Source organism: Giraffa tippelskirchi, chromosome 12 (assembly GCF_054371585.1).
Source record: "Giraffa tippelskirchi isolate mGirTip1 chromosome 12, T2T-mGirTip1v1.2.pri, whole genome shotgun sequence".
In the NCBI taxonomy this organism is placed as follows: Eukaryota; Metazoa; Chordata; class Mammalia; order Artiodactyla; family Giraffidae; genus Giraffa; species Giraffa tippelskirchi.
This window is the reverse complement of record NC_137286.1, coordinates 105,928,851-105,951,105: the sequence shown is the minus strand read 5'-3', so window position 1 is coordinate 105,951,105 and position 22,255 is coordinate 105,928,851. Positions and strand designations below refer to the sequence as shown.

The following is a 22,255-nucleotide window of genomic DNA, read 5'->3' as shown; positions in this document are numbered from 1 at the left end:
CACTGCCTGTTCCCACACCTGACCCGGGAACTTGACACAGAAAATCTCATCCACGCAGCAGCCCCCCTCTCCCCACTACCTTTGCCTTTTAACTTATTTATTTTTTTAGAGTTTCATTGTTTAACATATGGTAAATTAAACGTCTTTTGGCATACAGGTCTAGAGAACTTCATACATGTGTAACTACTACGAAAACCAGAAGACACTTCAGCCCCATGATACCCACTCCCTGCGTTAGCCCCTTGTATTCACATCCACCCCACAGTGGACTCCTAACATCCACTCATCTCTTCTGTAACCGTGTGTCTTTGAGGACATTATACAAACATCTAAATGAAATGATACAGCCGACAGACTTTTGAGACTGGCTTTCTCTAAGTTTCTCTTGTGCTTTTTCCTGTGCATCAAAGTCCTTTTGTTTACAGATGAGTAGAATTCCATTGTTTGGATGTACTGCAATTTTTAGAAAATCCATTAGCTCATGGCAGGACATTTTAGTTGTTTCCATCTTTAGGTGACTATTTCGATAGCTCTCCTATAAATGTTCATGCACAGGTTTCTGTATGAACATAGTTTTCATTGATCCAGAGTAAACCCACCACCTTTTTAAAAAATAGCTTTTTGTCCAAGTTCTTTCCTTAGCGCCTTCTAATGTGCACAGAGTCCATAGCTAATACTCTTTGCTGTATGAACCACTAGTTATAGGATTTGGAAATGCAGGAGACGTGTCTGTTTCATTTTGTGGTTGAACAGACGAGGCCCAGGAAGGTAGAGTGACCAGTGCTCAGACCCCCAACCCCTGACGCTGCAGCCGAGGGGCTCCCGGTGAGATCTGGTCCAAAGCCACCTCCCACCCCGCCCCGGCTCCGGCCTGGCCACACGAGCAGAGCCCATGGCCTCTGTCCTCCCTCCAAGGACGCGCTCGAGTTCCTCTCCTCTGTGGCTCTAACCTGCTGGAATCTTTCCTTTTCTGAATTTCTTTGCACTCACAGTCCATGTGAATGAATTAACACTGGACAGTCCTCCTGTTGTCTAGGGGTTCTGGTCTTCTCCTCCTGGCCAGTCCAGGGGGCCCATGGGAGGGGGTCTTATCTTTCGCTCCTGGATTCAGAGTAAAGCCGGGCTGGCATGTGCAGCAGCTACACGATGGATCAATTGCTTATTAACATGCACACCTTGGCTACCCCCCCACCCCCAGTCCTTATACCCATGTCCATGTTGAGACTCCAGGCAAAACTGCGCAGACAGGCAGCAGCAGTTTCTCTCCTGTGGTCATTTTATATTTTGGGGGTCATTTTGCAGTCGCTGTGGCAACTATTTTTTCATCCATTAATTGAATGGATAAGGATAATGAGATCCCAAAAGGTACTGGTAAATCCTCCACTCCACCTTCACGGAGACAGCAGCGCATTAGGAAGGTTTCTGAGCAGAGCTGCAGAGCTCCGAGCGTGCTTCCTGAGCCCCCGGCCGCTGACAGCTAGTCCATGTTTTCACTGCCCAGCGTCTAGTCAGTGCACAGTGTACATGGCACCTTTTCATAACCAGACACACACCTTTGAATTCCTTGGAGTTGGGGTCAGCACAGCCCTGAGTTTGGGCTGCTGGCAACACAGCCCTGCCACCCCAGGCCTCAGAGAAGGGTGTGTGATGCTGTTCTTAGGTCCAAGCGCGGGTAGGGGCGGAGCCCCAGGCTTGGAGCCACAGAAGGTGAGTGGAGACGGCAGTTGAATCAGATGGATTAGGGAGATGAGAAAGGGAGAAAGATGAGAGGCAGGGGATTAGCAGAAAAGAAGTGTCAACTCTGCAGGAGAAGCTTGGGTTTTATGGAATGTGCCCCGTGTAAAAAATAACTGCATTTTGATGTCTCTTCCAGGCTTTTCATAGCTAGACAGCTGCAGAAGGAAGGGAAAAATGTGGCCTAAACAGGAGCCATGTCTTTAGAAGACGTGTAGCCTGCATCCTTTCTGTGGGTCACATAGCTCGAGACCTGGCCGGTCCTGCCTTCCCGTGACAGTATGAGGGTGGCGACCTGTTTGGAGAGGGCACCCCACACCTGCCAGGATGCACACACAGATACAGACAGACACACAGGCACACACAGACACACAGGCACACACAGACACAGGCACACACAGACACACATGCACACACACAGACACACATGCACACAGACAGGCACACACAGACACACACACAGACACACATGCACACAGACACACACACAGACACACATGCACACAGACACATATGCACACAGACACACAAGTACACACAGACACACAGGTATACACACACAGACACACCTGTACACAGACACACATGCACACACACACACATGCACACAGACACATATGCACACACAGACACACCATAAATGTGGACACACCACACGCACATTCTGGAGATGGTCTAGAGCTGTGAGCATCTGGCTTGTGGTGGGTGCTGTGAAAGTGTTTAGTAGGAGGCGACGCGCACGGGCAGACGAACACACAGCCACTTTGATGGCTGCCAGGGAGGAGTGCTGTCGGCCGCCCCGGCGCTCCGCTTCCGTACAGTTAATCTCCTAAGCTTCTGTGCACGTCTCGTTCGGATTCGCGCTTTGCAGAGACTTGCTTCTGCTATTTGGACAGGTGGAAGCACCCAGCACATGGTTCTGTTAAGATAATAGCTTGTCTGCATGAGGTGAGAAGCATCTTAGCTCATATCCCTTACTCCTAACGTCCGTTGAGATGGCTCTTCATTTCTGGCGCATTGGTATGTTTTTATCTGTCAGGCTGGTGGTTGTTTTGAAGGAGAGAGATTTGGGGGAGGATGAGTGGTGGCACAATGGTAGATGACCAGTTTACCCTAAGTCGTCTTCTCCTGACCTTGTTATTTTATTTTTCTAGCAAGAGAAATTGTTGTTCAGTCACTAAGTCGTGTCCTACTCTCTGCAACCCCATGGACTGTAGTCCATCAGGCTCCACTGTCCATGGGGTTCTGCTGGCAAGAATACTGGAGTGGGTGGCCATTTCCTTCTCCAACAGAAATTTACTATTTTGTACGGTTCAAGCCAGAAATTACTCTGTAACCCTACAGGGTGATTCTGACTTCTTGCTCCTCGCTCAGCCTTCAAACAGCGCCGTAAACACGTGTGCCTGTGGTATTACAGTCTCCCCTTTCTTTCATGTTTCTCTAGGTGTTTGACGTTGGGGTCTATCTAATGCATATGCCTTTTCTTAAATTTTCCTTAAAGCTCATCTCCTTGGGGGAGTCCTTCCAGGGCTGATGGGGAGACTGCATTCATGCTTTTCTCCTGGTGTGTGGGCATTTGTCATCCTTGTTTTGATCTGGGCCAGGGGATGGGATGACAGTGGGTGTGGCTTTTGGCCACTGTGTGCTATGCTGTGCTTAGTCGCTCAATTGTGTTCGATTCTTTGCAATCGCATGGACTGTAGCCCGCCAGGCTCCTCTGTCCATGGGGATTCTCCAGGTAAGAATGCTGGTGTGGGTTGCGATTTCCTCCTCTAGGGGATCTTCCCAACCCAAGGATCAAACCCAGGTCTCCCACATTGCAGGTGGATTCTTTACCATCTGAGCCACCAGGGAAGCCGTGAGCAATCATTGGCCCTGCAGTTATAGGAGTGACTATTCACCCTGTGGCTACGGGAGTTACCAGTTATCCGGCCCTGCAGTTACAGGGTAACTAGTTAGTTACCCCGTGGTTACAGGAGTTACTGGTTACTCACCCTGCAGTGGGGCAGATGTTTGTGGGGAAGTGCCCCTGAGGAGCAAGCGGGAGGGGCTGTCAGGTAGGGAGGTGGACGGGAGTCTGTCCTGAGTGGAGCCCCGAGGGCTGCTGGTGTTCAGCATCTCCATGGCTCTTGGTGTCACAGGACCTGGGGCGGCTCTCTAGTCCCAGTGTCCATGGTACAGGCGCGTGCGGAGGAAGGGTCAGGGCCAGGCACGCACCCGCCACACCATCACGGGGGACATGCCTCCTGCTTGGAGATGCCTGGTAGCTTCTGCCCGGGAACCTTCTGTCCTCTGTGGTCAGCCCTCTGCCTGTGTGGCATTCAGGGCAAGTCTAATGATTCCAGGCTCGGGGGGCAGGGTGAGTGGTCCCCAGGTCACACCTCCTGACATGGGGCAGCGTGAGGACCCCTACGTCGCAGTCATGCAATGCAGGGCCACCAGGCTCCCTACTGCTGTTCCTTGGGAAACGTCTGTGATCTGGGTGCTCAGAGACACTGCAGGGTCAGGTGTCACGTGTCGTGAAGTGTCGTCCGACCTGTGAGGTGGGAGTGTCGAAGAGGACAGTGTGTCTGGCCCGGCGGCTGAGCCCTGGCTGAGTCATGCTGCTGTCCCTGTCCTTGATGGAGGGGTGATGTGGGGCCGGCCTCGAGGGCCCCAGGGCTCCATCGGGAGGGCTGGTCACTCAGGCCAGAGGCACCAGCATGGGCAGAGGTGCAGGGCCTCCTTCATTCAAAACGCTGAGGATGTTGTGTAATTCCTCCTTGCTGTTTTGGCACTGGATAGAGACTGGTTGGGATTTATCGTTCACCGTAACAATTTTTGGGTACAATTTTGTAAGAAAACTCTTGCTTTGGTTTCTAATGGGACGCTGTGGCCTCAAGAATCTGAAGAGATTCTGTGATTTGGTTTGATTTTCATAAAAGACCAAAAACCTCTGGAATACAAATTGCTTCTGTGTTTTGGGTTTGCTGTATAGCTTCTGACAACCACAAAACTCTCAGGCTTTCAAACTTACGTTGACTGAAGGAGGGAGGATTTCTTCAAATTCAGAGAAGCCCGTGAACATGACGGGGATTTTATACACGTCCTGTATGCCTGTTGGGGGCCACAAGCCTCTTTTTTAGTCATAAGAGTTGGAAGGATGAGTCACCTATAATTTCATGTTTTTTGAAAGTTTTCCTGAGAAGTCATTCTTAAGTATCTGGTCTTTAGTTCTGTATCATACTTTTACTGCATTGATATTTTTGGTTAAACAGGTCTTGTATGGCTTAGCCAACTGGGATGGATTCTTTACCTCAAAGGACTTCAATGTCTGATGAAAATTGCATTTTTTCTCAGGAGACAAAGGGAAAATGAGTTTTTCCCCAAAGCTTTGTTTTGCAGCCTGAACCAACAGTTGGGCATGGCATTTTTTGAGGGTTTTTCAAAGGCTTCAGTTACTGTTTGTCCGCACGGCTACTTCCTTCCCCCTCCTGTAATTATCCTATTTGTTGGAACCAAGATGTGCTGGAACATTGCAGGAGATGTTCCTCCAGCAGGCAGACTGGAAGTGGCATGCAGTCAAGACCTAAAAATCAAGTGTGCTGGTACCATTGTCAGCCCAGAATTTACAGATTTGGGGATTGGTAAGCAGTATTCCAAGGAATACCCAAGGAAGTGGTTGTAAGGGGTAGTTCGGCAGTCTGGGATTTTCCTGCCGGAGCAGACAACCGCTGTTTAGAGCATGGCTTCTGTGGACTCCGTGGACTCCCAGCTGCTCTTCGCCACCGCCCCCCTCCCCGCTACACTCCAGGACCGTGGCTGGTTTCCTGAGCCCCTCACACCCCTGCTCTCTAACAGAGGGGCGGGCACCAGCGTTTGGCTCATAGGATGAATGAGAGGATTCCCTGAAGGCAGGGCCTCCGTCAGACCCCCAGCCCCTGGATCTGCCCTAGAACTGAGTCCCCAGTGTGTGTGGCTCAGAAACCAGTGGGGCTGACATCCAAGTGTCCCAGGTTGCCCAAGACATTGAGAGGCCCCTCACAGGGGCTCATCTGACCAAGACTAGTGAAACAACAGTTTGAAAAGTTCTTAGACTACATGTAAAGGAGCATTGTCTGTGAAACTGAGAGCATCAGTGGAAGGACAGGAGACAGTGAAAATGTCCCCCCAGAGACCCAGGCACTGGGCCCTTACTGTGCCCCATCTAAGCGACCAGCAAAAGCTGGCGAGCCGACGCACGGGCTGAGCAAGTGGGCACTGTCCTGCCACATCTCTGAAGGGGAAAAGTGAAAGTGAAAGTGGCTCAGTCACGTCCGACTCTTTTCGACCCCCATGGACTGTAGACCCCCAGACTCCTCAGTCCATGAGACTCTCCAGGCAAGAATACTGGGGTGGGTTGCCATGCCCTCCTCCAGGGGCCCATTTTGAGATTCATATAAACCGCAGGATACACCTCTGAGGCTAGGATGATGCTGGGTGTCAGTTATTCTCCAGTAAAAAAACAGTGAGCCTCAGTGTGGTGTGAGATGTCACCTCTACATGCATTACTGGAGTGAAATTTATGGCAAGAACGTGAGTCACTAGGAGCATGGATGCGCTTCTGCTGAGAGCTGGCAGGGTGTCATCCCCCCTCCCTCCCAGGCGAGGTGCCCTCACCTACCTTTGAGGGCGGGGCCTCTGTTTCCAGAAAGTCCTCTGAGTCTCCGAGGGGATGCCCGGACTTGAGAGGGTCTGACAGGTCCTTCACAGGTTGTGGTTTGGGTCAATAGTAAAAGTAAGTACTTAGTCCTTGATGAAATCAAGTGGGCTCATGGAGTGGGTGGTGTGCTCAAGACCTAGCAACTGATGGCAGAGGGACCAGGTGCCATAGAGGCTGTGGAAGAGTCTGGGGAGGACCACGAAGGCAGTGAGGAGAAGTGCGTGGACCTCCTCACCTAAAGTATCTTCCAAGTGATGTCCACAGGAAATGGAACTACGTGACCGGCTCCTCTCCAGCTGGCTTCTTACAAGGCCTGCAGAGCCCTGGGGTCCAGTCAACGGGTCCTGGCTCCGGTCCTCATGAGCCACAGACCTCAGGCAGGGACTCAGCCTCCGCAGACGGTGTGCTGGGCACACTTCCAGAAGTGCAGAGACCCTGCTCGGAAGACATCTGTACCTGCGATGTGCTGGGGAAAGGCACGCTGCTGTGTCCCGGTTTTTCTGGAAGGTCACAAGCAGTGGCTCTGCTCCTTTGGTGGCTGAGTCTGGTGGCACCGGGTGGCCCTGGTCTGAGGCTCTTGAGTGACATGCTGTAGGTGACACACTGCGCTCTGCTCCGAGCTTCCAAGCCTGAGCTTACAGTTGACCCAGTGCTTTGACAGTGTATTCTACGGGCAGGGAGAAAAGACATCTGGGTCAGCACAAAACCATCCCAGCTGCTGGAGACACAGCCTGCGGGGTCCTCCACTGACGCGAAGGGCTGCACGAAGCTGACTGTTGACCAGACAGCCAAGGCCTGTGGCTCCTCCCCTGGCTCCAGCTCTGAGTGCAGGTCCGAGGTCCACGGCAGGGCTGCCCTGGCAGTGGGCAGACTGCAGACCCTGGAATGTGTGGCCCACATTGCTCTCCTGCTGGGTTTGCTTCTTAAATTTAGCCAATGATGTGGGTCTGCACTGCCTATGAGCTAAGCCCAGCAGTGGGGGTGGTGGGGGTAGCGGAAATGGGTGGGGGGATCGTCGTTCAGGCCTCCTGAGCCCCGTGTGCAGCAGCGTCCCTGAGGGGCCCGCAGAGCAGGGGGCATCCTCGAGGGGCTTCCGTCCGTCACAGGCGACTCGGAACCCATGTCGATTTTGCTGTTTCTAACATAAACGGAGCCTCTCACTGTGGGTTGAGGGTTTGTAACGAGCAATAAAATACAAGTGGACGTTCAATTTACTTAAAGCTTATACATGTCAGCACCTAACTAAATAAAAAAGAGGAGGAAAAATAAACTGACAATGATTAATATCACTAATGATTTGTTTTGCTTATTTTCTGAAGGAGTAACTTGATCCTCTATGTTGAAAGTAGGCAGAGAAATGACAGCAGGAAGCTCCAGGCAGCAGAGCGGCTGTCCTCACGTGTCTGCCCCGTTGGGGAGAGTCTGTTATCTGTGGAGTTAAATGTGCAAGTGTTGATTCAGTCATCCAGCAAAAATGTAAATGAGGTTATGACATATTAGCAAAGATAAACACATCTGACTGAGTGGTACAGCCTGACTTGCTGTTGATGTCGTGCCTGGCGGGGTGCTGGTTTGCTGGCATCGATGGTCACGAGCTGTGAAGTCGGCCGGTAGCTCTGTCTCCTACGAAACAAGCACTGGGAGCACGTTGAATGCTGGGAAATTCTGCCTTTGGTGTGAGCACATCAAGTGTGATACTAGGGCTGGAGCCTGATGGGGGTTGGGGGAGGTGACTGAGACACCTTTTACATACTTGCTTGCTTTTACATATGGGGACTTCCCTGGTGGCTCTGATGGTAAAGAATCTGCATGCCAATGCAGGAGACATAAAAGATGTGGGTTCAATCCCTGGGTTGGGAAGATCCCCTGGAGGAGAAAATGGCAACCCACTCCAGTACTCTTACCTAGAGAATCCCATGGACAGAGGAGCCTGGCGGGCTGCTGTCTACAGGGTCACAAAAGAGTTGGACATGACCGAGCTACTAACAGTTTCACTTTTCACTTTTAGATCAGAACCTGGAGAAACCCACCAGCATCCTTTGCCTTTAGCTTCTCAAGATTTCTGGCAGAAATATTAATAACCTCAGATATGCGGATGATACCATCTTTATGGCAGAAAGCAAAGAGGTACTAAAGAGTCTCTCAATGAAAGTGAAAGAGGAGAGTGAAAAAGCTGGCTTAAAACTCAACATTCAAGAGAAAGCCTTTAACAAAATTCAACATCCATTTATGATAAAAACCCTCCAAAAAGCAGGAATAGAAGGAACGTACCTCAACATAATAAAAGCTATATATAACAAACCCATGGCAAACATTATCCTAAATGGGGAAAAACTGAAAGCACTTGCCTTAAAATCAGGAACAAGACAAGGGTGCCCACACTCACCACTACTATTCAACATAGTTTTGGAAGTTTTGGCCACAGCAATCAGAGCAGAGAAAGAAATAAAAGGAATCCAGATTGGAAAAGAAGAAGTAAAACTCTCACTGTTTGCAGATGACATGATCTTCTATATAGAAAACTCTAAAGACTCCACCAGAAAATTACTACAGCTAATCAACGAATATAGTAAAGTTGCAGGATATAAAATTAACACACAGAAACCCCTTGCATTCCTATACACCAACAACGAGAAAACAGAAAGAGAAATTAAGGAAACAATTCCATTCACTATCGCAACGAAAAGAATAAAATACTTAGGAATATATCTACCTAAAGAAACAAAAGACCTATATATAGAAAACTATAAAACACTGGTGAAAGAAATTAAAGAGGACACAAATAGATGGAGAAATACACCGTGTTCATGGATCGGAAGAATCAATATAGTGAAGATGAGTATACTACCCAAAGCAATCTATAGATTCAATGCAATCCCCATCAAGCTTCCAACGGTATTCTTCAGAGAACTAGAACAAATAATTTCACAATTTGTATGGAAATACAAAAAACCTCGAATAGCCAAAGCAATCTTGAGAAAGAAGAATGGAACTGGAGGAATCAACCTGCCTGACTTCAGGCTCTACTACAAAGCCACAGTCATCAAGACAGTATGGTACTGGCACAAGGACAGAAATATAGATCAATGGAACAAAATAGAAAGCCCAGAGATAAATCCACGCACCTACGGACACCTTATCTTTGACAAAGGAGGCAAGAATATACAATGGAGAAAAGACAATCTCTTTAACAAGTGGTGCTGGGAAAACTGGTCAACCCTTGTAAAAGAATGAAACTAGAACACTTTCTAACACCATACACAAAAATAAACTCAAAAGGGATTAAAGATCTAAATGTAAGACCAGAAACTATAAAACCCCTAGAGGAAAACATAGGCAAAACACTCTCTGACATAAACCACAGCAGGATCCTCTATGACCCACCTCCCAGAATATTGGAAATAAAAGCAAAAATAAACAAATGGGACCTAATTAAACTTAAAAGCTTTTGCACAACAAAGGAAACTATAAGCAAGGTGAAAAGACAGCCCTCAGAATGGGAGAAAATAACAGCAAATGAAGCAACGGACAAACAATTAATCTCAAAAGTATACAAGCAACTCCTGCAGCTCAATTCCAGAAAAATAAATGACCCAATCAAAAAGTGGGCCCAAGAACTAAACAGACACTTCTCCAAAGAAGACATACAGATGGCTAAAAAACACATGAAAAGATGCTCAACATCACTCATTATCAGAGAAATGCAAATCAAAACCACAATGAAGTACCATTTCACACCTGTCAGAATGGCTGCTATCCAAAAGACTACAAGCAATAAATGCTGGAGAGGGTGTGGAGAAAAGGGAACCCTCTTACACTGTTGGTGGGAATGCAAACTAGTACAGCCACTATGGAGAACAGTGTGGAGATTCCTCAAAAAACTGGAAATAGAACTGCCATATGACCCAGCAATCCCACTGCTGGGCATACACACTGAGGAAACCAGAATTGAAAGAGACACATGTACCCCGATGTTCATCACAGCACTGTTTATAATAGCCAGGACATGGAAGCAGCCTAGATGCCCATCAGCAGATGAATGGATAAGGAAGCTGTGGTACATATACACAATGGAATATTACTCAGCCATTAAAAATAATACATTCAAATCAGTTCTAATGAGGTGGATGAAACTGGGGCCTATTATACAGAGTGAAGTAAGCCAGAAAAACACCAATACAGTATACTAACACATATATATGGTATTTAGTCAATCAGTAAAGATAACCCTGTATGTGAGACATCAAAAGAGACACAGATAAATAGAACAGTATTATGGACTCTATGGGAGAGGGCGAGGGCAGGATGATATGGGAGAATGGCATGGAAGCGTGTAAATTATCATATGTGAAACGAATCGCCAGTCCAGGTTCAATGCATGATACAGGGTGCTCGGGGCTGGTGCACCGGGATGACCCGGAGGGATGGGATGGGGAGGGAGGTGGAAGGGGGTTCTGGAAGGGGAAAACATGTACACCCATGGTGGATTCATGTCAATGTATGGCAAAACAAATACAATATTGTAAAGTTAAAAAATATAAAATAAACTAATTAAAAAAAAACCCTCAGCATTCAAAAAACTAAGATCATGGCATCTGAGCTCATCACTTCATGGGAAATAGATGGAAAAACAATGGCAACAGTGACAGATTTTATTTTCTTGGGGAGCAAAATCACTGCAGATGGTGAAATTATCTGTAGCCATGCAGAAATGACTGTAGCCATGAAATTAAAAGACCCTTGCTTCTTGGAAGAAAAGCTATGACCAACCTAGACAGCATATTAAAAAGCACAGACATTACTCGCCAACAAAGGTTCATCTAGTCAAAGCTATGGTTTTTCCAGTAGTCATGTGTGGATGTGAGAGTTGGACTATAAGGAAAGCTGAGCGCTGAAGAATTGATGCTTTTGAACTGTTGTGTTGGAGAAGACTCTTGAGAGTCCCTTGGACTGCAAGGAGATCCAACCATTCAATCCTAAAGGAAATAAGTTCTGAATATTCACTGGAAGGACTGATGCTGAAGCTGAAACTCCAGTACTTTGGCCACCTGATGCAAAGAACTGACTCATTGGAAAAGACCCTGATGCTGGGAAAAATTGAAGGCAGGAGGAGAAGGGGATGACAGAGGATGAGATGGTTGGATGGCATCACCAATTCAATGGACATGAACTTGGGCAAACTCCTGGAAATGGTGACGGACAGGGAAGACTGGCGTGTTGTAGTCCATGGGGTCATGAAGAGTTAGACATGACTTGGTGACTGAACAACCAGGGAGTAGATGCCAAGGATCTGTTTATAAATGTCACACTATCTCCCTAATGTCCACCAGGTACATTGGAACACCTTTCAAGCCCTGGATGAGGTGTCTTGTTTGTGAGTTCATGGTTCTCTGGATTACGAGGTTCACTGTTTCATCAGTCACCTGTGGTTTAGAAGAACAAAGTGGTTGCAATTTAACACTCACAATTTAATATTGAAGAGCTGAGGACTGAAATGAAGTTTAAATAAAAGACCAATATGTGGTGTTCAGTGTTTCTTTGGTGTCTTCAGTCATTTCACTCTAATTCCACTCTGAGAAGGGCATTAGGTGCACTTAGGTCTGGGTGGATGGAGTGGATTCTGAAGGCAGAGAAGTGAGGTGAGGGTGGGGACCAGGTAGGAGAACCAGAACTTTGGCCATGGGGAGGCCGTGGCTGGTGCATGCAGGTGGGGAGGTGGTGGGCAGGGGTCATCTGAGGTGTTGAGAAGAGGGTCTGGGCTTGACCTGGGTCTCCTTGGGGCAACACCATGGTTAATGTTGGCGTCTTAGTTCCTTCAGCTGTGAAAATGGAAAACTGTGTACATGCTGCTTACCTTCTAAGGTGATTGTTAAAGTCAACAAAATTAATATGGTAATGCATTGTGAGCTAGAAGTTCCAGAGAAACAGTGGTGCCACAGTAGGTCTCAAGAATGGCATCAAGCCCATGGAAGGCTGATGGAATTTTGTCTCATGTCCACCTTTGGGTCCAAAGTTGGCCATCATGTGTCCCCTGTAGATGGGTTACAATCTCACATGTGTGAATTTCTCTAAATAGTGAAGAGAAAAAGGTGTAACAAGAGATAATCAATTTTAGTAAAGAAGGGTCAAGAAGACGTAACTTAAGAAAATGATTTTATTTTTAACATCTTCAAGTCTGCGCTGCTTGGTCTGTTCCAGAAAAACGGGCCTCCTCATTTCTGAACAGTGGATTCAGAGCAAGTATGCGATGCTCCCATCTGGAGCATGGCTCTCTGGGCTCTGGGAGAGGCTGTGTGCTGTACCCTGAAGATCCAGCTTTTATCTAATTTTGTGAGCACACTTAGTTAGCTTTGGATGGCCCAGAGAACCTGTGTTTATTGTGAAGTCTGATTATCTGTTGAATAGAGAAGAGAAGAGCATCTGGAAGTGATTGCTTGGGAAAAGCACAGAAAATACCCATTTTCTTGCCAGAGTTTTTATCTGAAAGTAGAAAAAAACAGGGTTTAGAATGTCTATTTGTGAAAACGAGGAAGCTTTTAACTCTGGCATCTACTTAAGAAGAGATTCTGAATTTAAACATTTGTTCTGTTAGGTCTCAGAGGTCTCCTGATGTTGGAGGGACCTTGGCTATAAAAATATTTTAACAGGTCTTGTTATTTAGTCATGAGATAGTGGTGGCTATACACAGCATTCATTTGGAAATACTTTTTTTCGTAGATCATAGGGAGATGACCTGATGATTTGTTTTAAGTCTGACATTTGAAATGTAGGCAGCAACTTCCCTGAGGAAAGTTGTTGAAACCGATCGGGTCGTAACGGTGTGTTACAAGGTTCTCAGTGGCTGAGCAGAGCATGGACACGGGTCTGCTTGCAGGGTGGGGGGAGCTGGAAGCCCAGGGTCATAGAAGAGACCCCGACCACAGCACTTACTGGGTCTGGTGCTTCTCTCCCTTCTTTTTCCTCCCTCTCAACCTTCCTCCTTCCCTTGCTATCTTCGGGCCAGGGGAGGGTTCCTCTCTTGAAGAACTGCATGTGTCCCCTAACACTTTCTCCTCATGAGTGCCCATTTTTACATGAGAAGAGCATCTCGGAACTGGAGGCATGTGTCACCCATCAGAGACAGTTAATTTCTCTTATTCTTTGCACATAACTTTCCTGAATACCCTCCATGTTCACTCCTGTTTTCTTGGTCCTGGGTCTCTGACACGCTTCAACCCCAACAGGGTTTATGAAATAAAACTTGTGCACGTACACCCTTTGGAGATTTCTCCTTCTTGTCTTCTGTTTTCATGGATGTAGGTTGCATGTTGGGGAGAACTTTAAATTCTCTGTTACTTATTGGCTGTGCCATTTTGCAAGTGTTACCTAGCCGCTTTGAGCCTCAGTTTCCCCCCATTTTATTGAGATACCATTGACCTGCAACATGGCACAAGTTTAAGGCAGACTGCATAAGGATTTGAGGTCCATCTATGCTGCAAGATGATCGCCATGGTACGTGTACTTAATATCTGTTACCTCACATAGTTATAAATTTTACTTCTTCTTGTGCTGAGTGAGCCTCAGTGTCATCATTTGCAAAATGTAAGAGCCACATGCACCTCTTGGGACTTGAGAAATAGAGACTGAGGTGCAGGGGCACCTGGTGACCTGGGGGACTCAGAGTGAACACGTGCACACAATGGCTTGTGGGGGCGTGTGACACATTTCCTTCAACCACTGGCTGGCTTCCCACATCATGCATTTTGGCCCTTAGTTCGGGTGTTTTCTGCTTGAAAAGGCCGCCTCTTGGGGGCTGCTCCATAGGCTCCAGCTCAATGCTAACACCGAGTTGTTCATCCCTGGAGCCTCATGTTCCCACTGAGTGTTGAGCGGGGGGTCTTACTTGTCTTATTCTTTCTCTGGAACAAGAGAAGTGCATCATCAATCATTTCGGATTTCAGTCCTGGATCTTCAGTGCAAGATGCTCAGTGTCAGAGGTACCACCCCAGCTTTAACAATCTATAAGAACTCTAAGGAGAGGGTCGCCCTCCACGACCGTCCCATCCTCCCTATGGCGGCCTTGTCTGGGGCTCTGCGTGTGGACCGCTCCTCATGGTTTTCAGGTGGAATGCGGCCATCAAAACAGTCATCCTCACCAATAAGTATGTTCCGGTGGCCGATGGGTTTAGACCTTGTTCTTGCTCCTGCCAGCCGGGGCTGGAGCGGAGATGCAGTGGCATGGAGGGTGATGACGTGACCCACTCCAGCTTAGCTTTCCACGAAACTGAAGCTGCTCAGTGAGCTGTCTCATCTGCATCCCACTCGCTGATGGAAGAATGACCACACAGGCTACAGGCCAGGAGGGAGTCTAGCTCTAAAAGTCTCCCTTGCAAAATTTCTCGCAGACTGCGGTTAGCCCTGTGCACTGCACTTTAGAGTAGAAAGAGCGTCTGTGAATGTAGGTGCTTGTGGGGAAACTTCATGTAAAGAGCTTGCCTTTAAAGTCGTCAGAAAATAAATCAGGGAAGAAGACTGTATTGATTTTACAGACATTTGTTGAGCTTTCATCATGTCAAAAGCACTGGAGTAAGTGCTAACGATAGAAAATCAACTATACTTCTATAAAATGTGAAGAAAAGGAAAAGAAAGAATAAAAAGGCAGGGAGTCTCTGCCCTCAGGAATTCTGCAGACATCTGGGGAGACAGTTACATGAAATGTGATAAAGGATTCAGTGGGGGAAAACATACAGTGTCCTAGAGATTCATGGGATGGACTCCGTGTGGGGAGGTTGGGCTGCACTGAGCCTGGTCCAGCATCCGAGGGGGATGCTGCGATGCCTGATCACCTGCGGGAAGTGTGTGGCTGGTGGGAGCATCTTCGGGCAGCAACGATCTCTTGCTTATGTCCTAGCGTCCATGATGGAAAGATGCTCCATATGAAATGAGTGCATAAAGCCTTAGGCTGCAGCACATGCCTGGCTGAACAAAAAGAGCTGCAGCTGGAGAGGAGAGTGAGGAATGCAGGGCCTCCATCAGTTCCGACCTGTGTATTCAGTCAGGAAACAGAGGGCGAGCTCCTCTGTCTGCCAGCTCAGTGCCAGGACCAGGGATACTGGCGTGAGCAAGACGGTGGACTCACAGTTCTGCTGAGAGGGGCAGGCAGCTGACCCATATACAGATACATGATGCAGTGTCGTCTTAGACACCCATGCGCATAACTAGGCTTTGAGCTGGGGAGCGGCTGGGAGGAGGTGAACGTGGCTGCTCTCATCGAGGGCGTCAGAGAAGGCTCTTGGAGGGGGACGTACATGATGAGAGCAGAGCAGCACATGCAAAGGTCCTGGGGTGGGGATGGGCCCAAGTGTCCACATGACAGAAAGGACCCCAGTGTTTGCTGGAGCTGAGGATCCAAGTGGGGTTGGAAGGCAGGGGGGCCAGGGCGAGAGGTCGGCCTCAGTGGCCACACTGGCTCTCCCAGCTGAGGGACCCCAACCACGGTTATGGGGGAGTCACCTGTGTAGGCACATTACACACCAAGTACCATTGTTACACAAACAGGACACTGCCTTTGAGAGAGGTGGAAAGCCTCAGATATCACTGAAACTTCTGTAACCTCAGAGAATTCAGACTGAATGAAAACACAGGGGCGTCTCTTCTGGGGACGGCCTCCCCTCCATGGTTAGAGGGATGGAGGCCAGAGGAGCAGGGCAGGGAGGGGCCAATGAGCAGGGAGGGGCGGGGCCCAATGAGCATGGTGGGCGGGGCCTACGGTTCCTGTAAGGGAATTGAGGCATCCTCCGCTCTCTCTTCGGCCGCATCCCAAAGGGCATGAAACCCTGTTCTCTGAACCCCAAGAGGAACAGATGATCTGATAACTGTGAGAACTACTTGACACGTTGGGTTGCCCTGAAAATCTGCTGTTGTGTGGTCTGTTTGAAGGAGTGTGAGGAGTAAGCCTTTCTATTATCTTTCAGGAACGAAGATTTCATCCGAGCTCTTGCAGAAAGAGTAGGGGAAAAAAGAGTTCAAAACAAAGAAAAGAAAGGTCTGGAATATGTTTCATTTATGTAGTCAAAGACTCCCTGGCGACACAACAGTGTGACTTCTCAGAGTGCATAATGACCCTCTTTATTAGTTTTAGCAACTTGTTGGAGGATTTCGGAGGCAGGATTTTCTGTGAATAGGGAGCAGACAGGTACAGAAAAGAGGCCCGCTCGCTGACAGCATAATAATAGCCCTGCCCGGAGTTACAGAGCAGACGACCGCACAGTGCAAGTTAGTTCAAAGTCACTTTGTATTCAGAGAAATTTACTGTAATTCCTCACAAAAAGGACCTTTGAAAATGACATTGAACATATTGTTTTCCTGTAATCCTTCGTGTTTTTGGCCTTCCTATAATTTGTGCTGAAGTCATTATCTGTTAAAAGCAAATCTTAAAATACAAGATCAACGTTTATTCAAGGTATAAAAAAGGACAATTTAGGTCGGCTCGCATGTTCCCTCCCTCCTTCTCTCTGACTTTTCCTCCTCATTTGCTGCTTTTTCCAGGATGCTCCCGCTTTCAGGGTGTCCCCCTTGGGATTCCTGCCCCCCTCAAGGATGCTTAAGTCACTGCCTTCATCACGCAGGCCTTTGTATCCACACGACCAGAGGGGACTGGGGATCTCTTAAGGTTCTGCTCAGCTCCTGCGAAGGGCGAGGGCTGGCCCCCTCCGTAGAGCAGTTCTGTCTTGATCTCTTGGTGGTTGGTGGTGGTGTCACTGTGTGATCTGAGTTGGAGACAGGATCCCTGGCTCAAACAAAACAAAAGGAAACGCTGAAAACCCCACTGTCTTGGTTAAACTGGCAAATGGATCAGGTTGTGTATGTGTGTCTCCTTTGTCTCTTACGGCCCTGATTCTTGTTGTCCTCAGAGGCCACATAGCTTTGGACAGCCAAAGCTGTCCAAAGCTAAAACCTCTGCCATCCCAGACTGTCACTATCTGTTCCTGAAACTATGGAATCAGAGACTTAGGCAGCGCTGACCACTAGCTGTGTCACCCAGGAGCTGTGTAGACTTTTGCTAAAATATCAAGTAATACTCCTCTTATGCTGGAAGAAACAACCCAGAAAATACACAGAATGAAGTGAGTCTGTGGATGCCTCTCACTTGGCATGGTGCTTCACTGCACAGGAGCAGATGTGTGTGTGAGTGTGTGCAGATGTGTGCAGGTGAGTGTGTGTGCAGGTGTGTGGGTGTGTGCAGGTGTGTACATGTGTGCGCCTTATGTGTGAAGGTATGTGTGTGCAGGTGTGAGTGTGTGCAGGTGTGTGTCTGTGTATGCAGGTATGTGAGAGTATGTACAGGTGTGTACATGTGTGTGTAGACACACATGTGTGCAGGTGTGTATGTGTGTGTGCACGTGCATACATGTGCGTGAAAGTGTACATGTATGTGTGTGTGTGTGCAGGTGTCCAGGTGCCTGTGTGTACATGTGTGTGCTTGCATGTGTGTGTGTGTATAGGTGTTTTCTTAGATTCCAGTTTGAGACCTGAGGATCGAAATGTTATGGGAAGTTAAAAGCCCAGAAACTAGAGTGTCTAAATAGTGTGTCTAGACTTGATAGGTAAGAAAGCTGATCAATTTCCCATTGAATTTTTCTTTGGTTTAATTTTTCTCTACAGTTCACCCTGGGATTCCAAGCATGTGGAAGTGAGTAGATGGGGAGCGAGCCTCAGGGAGCAGTGCTCTGGGAGGACTTTGCCTCCTGACATATCAAGGGCCACATGCTGACACTTGCTAGTTGGGGACCTTTGGGGAGATTGGAGTCTCTCTACACTTGGGGAGACTGAGGCCTTACCTGTTGGGGTGTCGGGAGTGTGAGCTGAGAGAGTGCATATGGGGAGGGTTGTCAGCCAGGTGCTCCATGGGAAGGGACCCAGTGTCATCTCTGCTCAGCCTGTGGTGTCTAGTGTGGTCCTTGGGAAACAGAAATGCTCAAAAATGTCTCTGAAATAAATACTTCCTGTGTATGACTAGCCGAATAGTAACAAAATCCAAGAGGAGATGGGTTGAGCTTCCCATCCATCCCCCTCACCATGTGCGTGAGTGTGCCTCACCATGTGCGTGAGTGTGGAGGACACACAGCTCAGGAGCTGCTTGGAAATGGCCTGTTCCCACGTAAGACAGGCAGAGACGTGGGGGCCTGGAGCCTGTTCTACTTAGCCCCCATTTCAGTTGGGCAAGAAGCTGACAGCAGCAGTGAAGAAAAGGCCCCACATCTATAAAGCACCCACTTGGCTTGTCTTGGGGCCAAGACCCCCTTCCCCCAATTTCTTGTTTCCCCAGCGAGCAGAAACCACTGACCAGCACAAGCGGGATGTGTCTGTCCACAGGATGGACTGACCTCACACCCAGGTGGCGGCATTTCACGTTGCCTCTTCCTGCACAACATACACATTTCTGCTGAGAAGTCACCCTCTTGGAAAACACTTCCTGACCTTAGAATAGGTTTCACCCTTTTTATGCTTTCTTTTCCTTCAAATTGCATGATTTATATCTTCCCCCCTCTTTCTTGGAAATTGAAGTGGTTATTTACCTGTTTGTCTGCCTCTCTTACTAGAATTTAAGTTTCGTGGGAACAAAGACTGTGCATGTCTTGGTCACTGCTTTAGGCTGTGTTGCAGTACCTTGATCACTATTTTTTTTCTGAAGGAAAGAATGTATGTGTGTGTGTGTGTGTGTGTGTGTGTGCACGTGCGCACATGCGCACACACCTGTAGACTCGTGACTGCACAGTTCCAGGGCATGGCAGACCAGGGCACAGGGACACAGTCTTAAAAGGTCATTCATCCCTGGAGCTCATGGACCTCTCACAGGGACTGTCCATTTTAGCATCACAGGTTCCTGGTTACATTTCCTCTTAAGAGTTGAGAGAAGCGGCCATGTGACAAAGGCAGCACAGGGCGAGCCTGCTGAGTGCCTGCCCTGGTCAACCTCTGTTTCATTTACTGTGGACACTGGACAAGGCAACATTTCATCTGGAATTTAGCAAAAACTCTACTCAGACCATCTGCTTTGGGAACAATAAATAAATAGAAAATGCAAATTTAAAAATAATTAGGAAGACAGCCCATTGGGCCATCCGTCACCCTCGTGGGAAAGACAGTGATAGCCATGTGGTTCTCAGACCATCTCAGTTATTCCTAATTGATCAAAATACCCCAATGTTTATAGCAAATGAGAGCATGACTCAGAATGAAATGAAGTCAATGGAATGCCAGAAGTTTTTACATCCAAAACAGAGACATGGCCCATATGTTCAGAAATACTTTCGTCCTTAGGAAATGTTTATGAAAAAAGAATGGATAGGCACTTCCTCAAAAAGAGACTCAACTGATATCAACACGGTTCACATGACAGGAACATTTTCGCATTATTCTCACGTCCCCCTTTACTTACTGATTCTTCACTGTCAGGTTCGAGGAACCATGCTGACAGCAAAGGCAAAGAGTTGCCTTCATGGCGTATCCATTTTACATGCAAATACTTTAAAAAGTTGCAAGTTTTCTTGAAATTTTTCATGGTATCATCCATGTATTGTTTTTGATAAATAAGTATGTTAGTTGCTCACCACATCCGACTCTTTGTGACCCCATGGACTGCAGCCTGACAGGTTCCTCTGTCCATGAGGTTCTTCAGGCAAGAATACTGGAGTGGGTTGCCATGCTCTTCTCCAGCATTTCCACTCCATTTGATGGGAAATAGAAGCTAAGTTTGTTTCTCTGTGGATCTTCAATTTTCTGTTCTCTGACCATGGTCCCGATGAATTTAATTGAATGTAGACTTTTAAAACATGGGAAAAGAAAGAAAAATAAAGCAAACTGCATCAAGTAATCACCAGCAATCTGATTTTCCAGCTGGAACAAATTTTCATTAGCCAAGGTGTGTAGAATTCGGCTCAATATTTATGGTGAAATGGCCTCAAAATTGTTTGAAACTAGCACAGCAGGATAATGAATTAGGAAGAAAAAGAACAGAATCCATTTTTTTCCTTTTCCCTCTCTGTTTTTCTTTCTCTTTTCTCTCTTTCTTGTGACCTCACTCTGGAGACTGTGAAACTGTTGCATGGTCGTTCCCCCCTCCACACCCCAGGAGGTGCTCCTCAGAGGTTCTGGACACACACATCAGGGTTCTATTATAAGTGGCTGCCTTTCACCATGTGGCAAAGTTGAGACTGAATTTATTTTTGTGTGCTCTGTGCCTGACGTGTTTAAAGGTGCAGAGGGCGTCCCGGGGCCCCAGGGTGAATGCATGAAATGACAACAATTAAATGAGATCCAACTGAAAAAGTAGAAGCTGAAGGAACACAAGCCAGCGCTTGGGAGGGAGCCCAGGCTGAGCCCATCAGGACCTGAGGCTGGGCCGGCACCCCCCTCCGTCCCCGCCCTGGTGGTCATGGGTCCCGGCCATGTGCCCTGCCTTACGGATGTTCCATCGCCCCGTCTTCACTACTCGGATGAGGACCTGGGCTCTGGGGGTCACCCTGGGTACCCCGACTGGGGCTCAGATGGCTCACTGTGACTGTGTTGTGGATGCTGGGGGTGGGTCCCTGTGACCCCAGGGGAGTTGTGGGCTGAGCCTCCCTCCCACTGTTAGTCAAAGGAGGGTGGGGTTTGGCCTCCCTCTCAGAGCCTGGGCTGGAATGAGCCCCCTTAGGGGAGCCAGCCTGACTGCTGGAGGTCTTCCCCGGGGACTTAGTGGGAGACTGAGGGGTTCAGGGCATGGGGCTGGCCTTCCTGACTCCATCCATCTTCCTCCTCTGACTTGAGGGTGACGGGAGGACCGAAGGCTGCCTTTATAGGACCCGAAGGGCACAGCCCCGTCCTTCAGCCATGAGCAGACCTGGGGCCCGGGCAGGGCGGGCTGCAGGGCACAGGTCCTTCACAGGGTCCCCTTCAGCGACTGTAAACAGACAGCTTCAGAGGCCACGTAGATGGGCTCTGGGTCTTGGGCCTCCTCTAGGCTCTCACGACTGTCTGACTGAATTTTGGGTGAGTCATGGCAGTTCTGCACCCTGGAGGGGCCTGGAGGAGGAACCCCGTGGGAGCTGAGAGACCCTCACCACCAGGACCGGAACTGGTGGTAGAGAGAATGCGTTCCCTGAGCAGGTGGGTCTCGGTGTCCAGCCTGGCGGCCGGTGCATCCTCAGGGCAGCTGCGCTCCTCTAGGCTGGGCTCACCCCCAGATCCTTGCTTGACCCCAGCGCAGAGCTGGAGGCAGTCACGCCTGGGGGTGTGTCCTGCCACAACCAGGGGCCCGAGCCCCCTTGCCTGTGCTGTGCATTGGGAGAGATGACTGGACCCGGATGCAGGTGTTGTGAACATGAGGGGACAGTCTGGTGACAGCCAGTGTGTGGAGCGCCCCCACTCTGGTGTCCCCCCCGCACCTGCAGAGCCACCCTCGGCTGGCCTTCGCCTCTGGGCCACCCCATCCTCGCGGAGGCGACTCCTGTGCTACCCAAGAGCTGCCCTTTCTGTTCTGGCTGCGCCGTCCAGCTGGACCACGGATGCGAGCTGGCTCCATGGTTGGCTCTCAGGTTTACTGGCCGGGATCCAACTCATGGTCATGTGTCTGCATTCAGAGGGTGATAACTGACAGGGTCAGCTCCTCAGGGTGTGAGCCCCATGCCTGAGAGGCCAAAGAATGGGTACTTTTACACCTCTGAAAACTGAGGCTTGAGGATGCTAATTGAGGATTGAATTCAAGTCTGTGTTTGTTTGGATGGAAAAAAGGGGACCTGTTCTGAAACAATTTTTTTTTTTTTTAGTTTTTTAATTTATTTTATTGGCATACGGCTGATTTACAATGTTGTGCTAATT

General features: G+C 48.5%; 1 long non-coding RNA gene across 2 annotated transcripts in view; it reads left to right on the top strand.

Annotated features, from left to right (window-relative positions):
* LOC145529185 (uncharacterized) overlaps positions 1-22,255 on the top strand; it is a 162,099-nt gene that overhangs the window by 68,532 nt on the left and 71,312 nt on the right. The gene's annotated exons all lie outside the window — the stretch shown is intronic.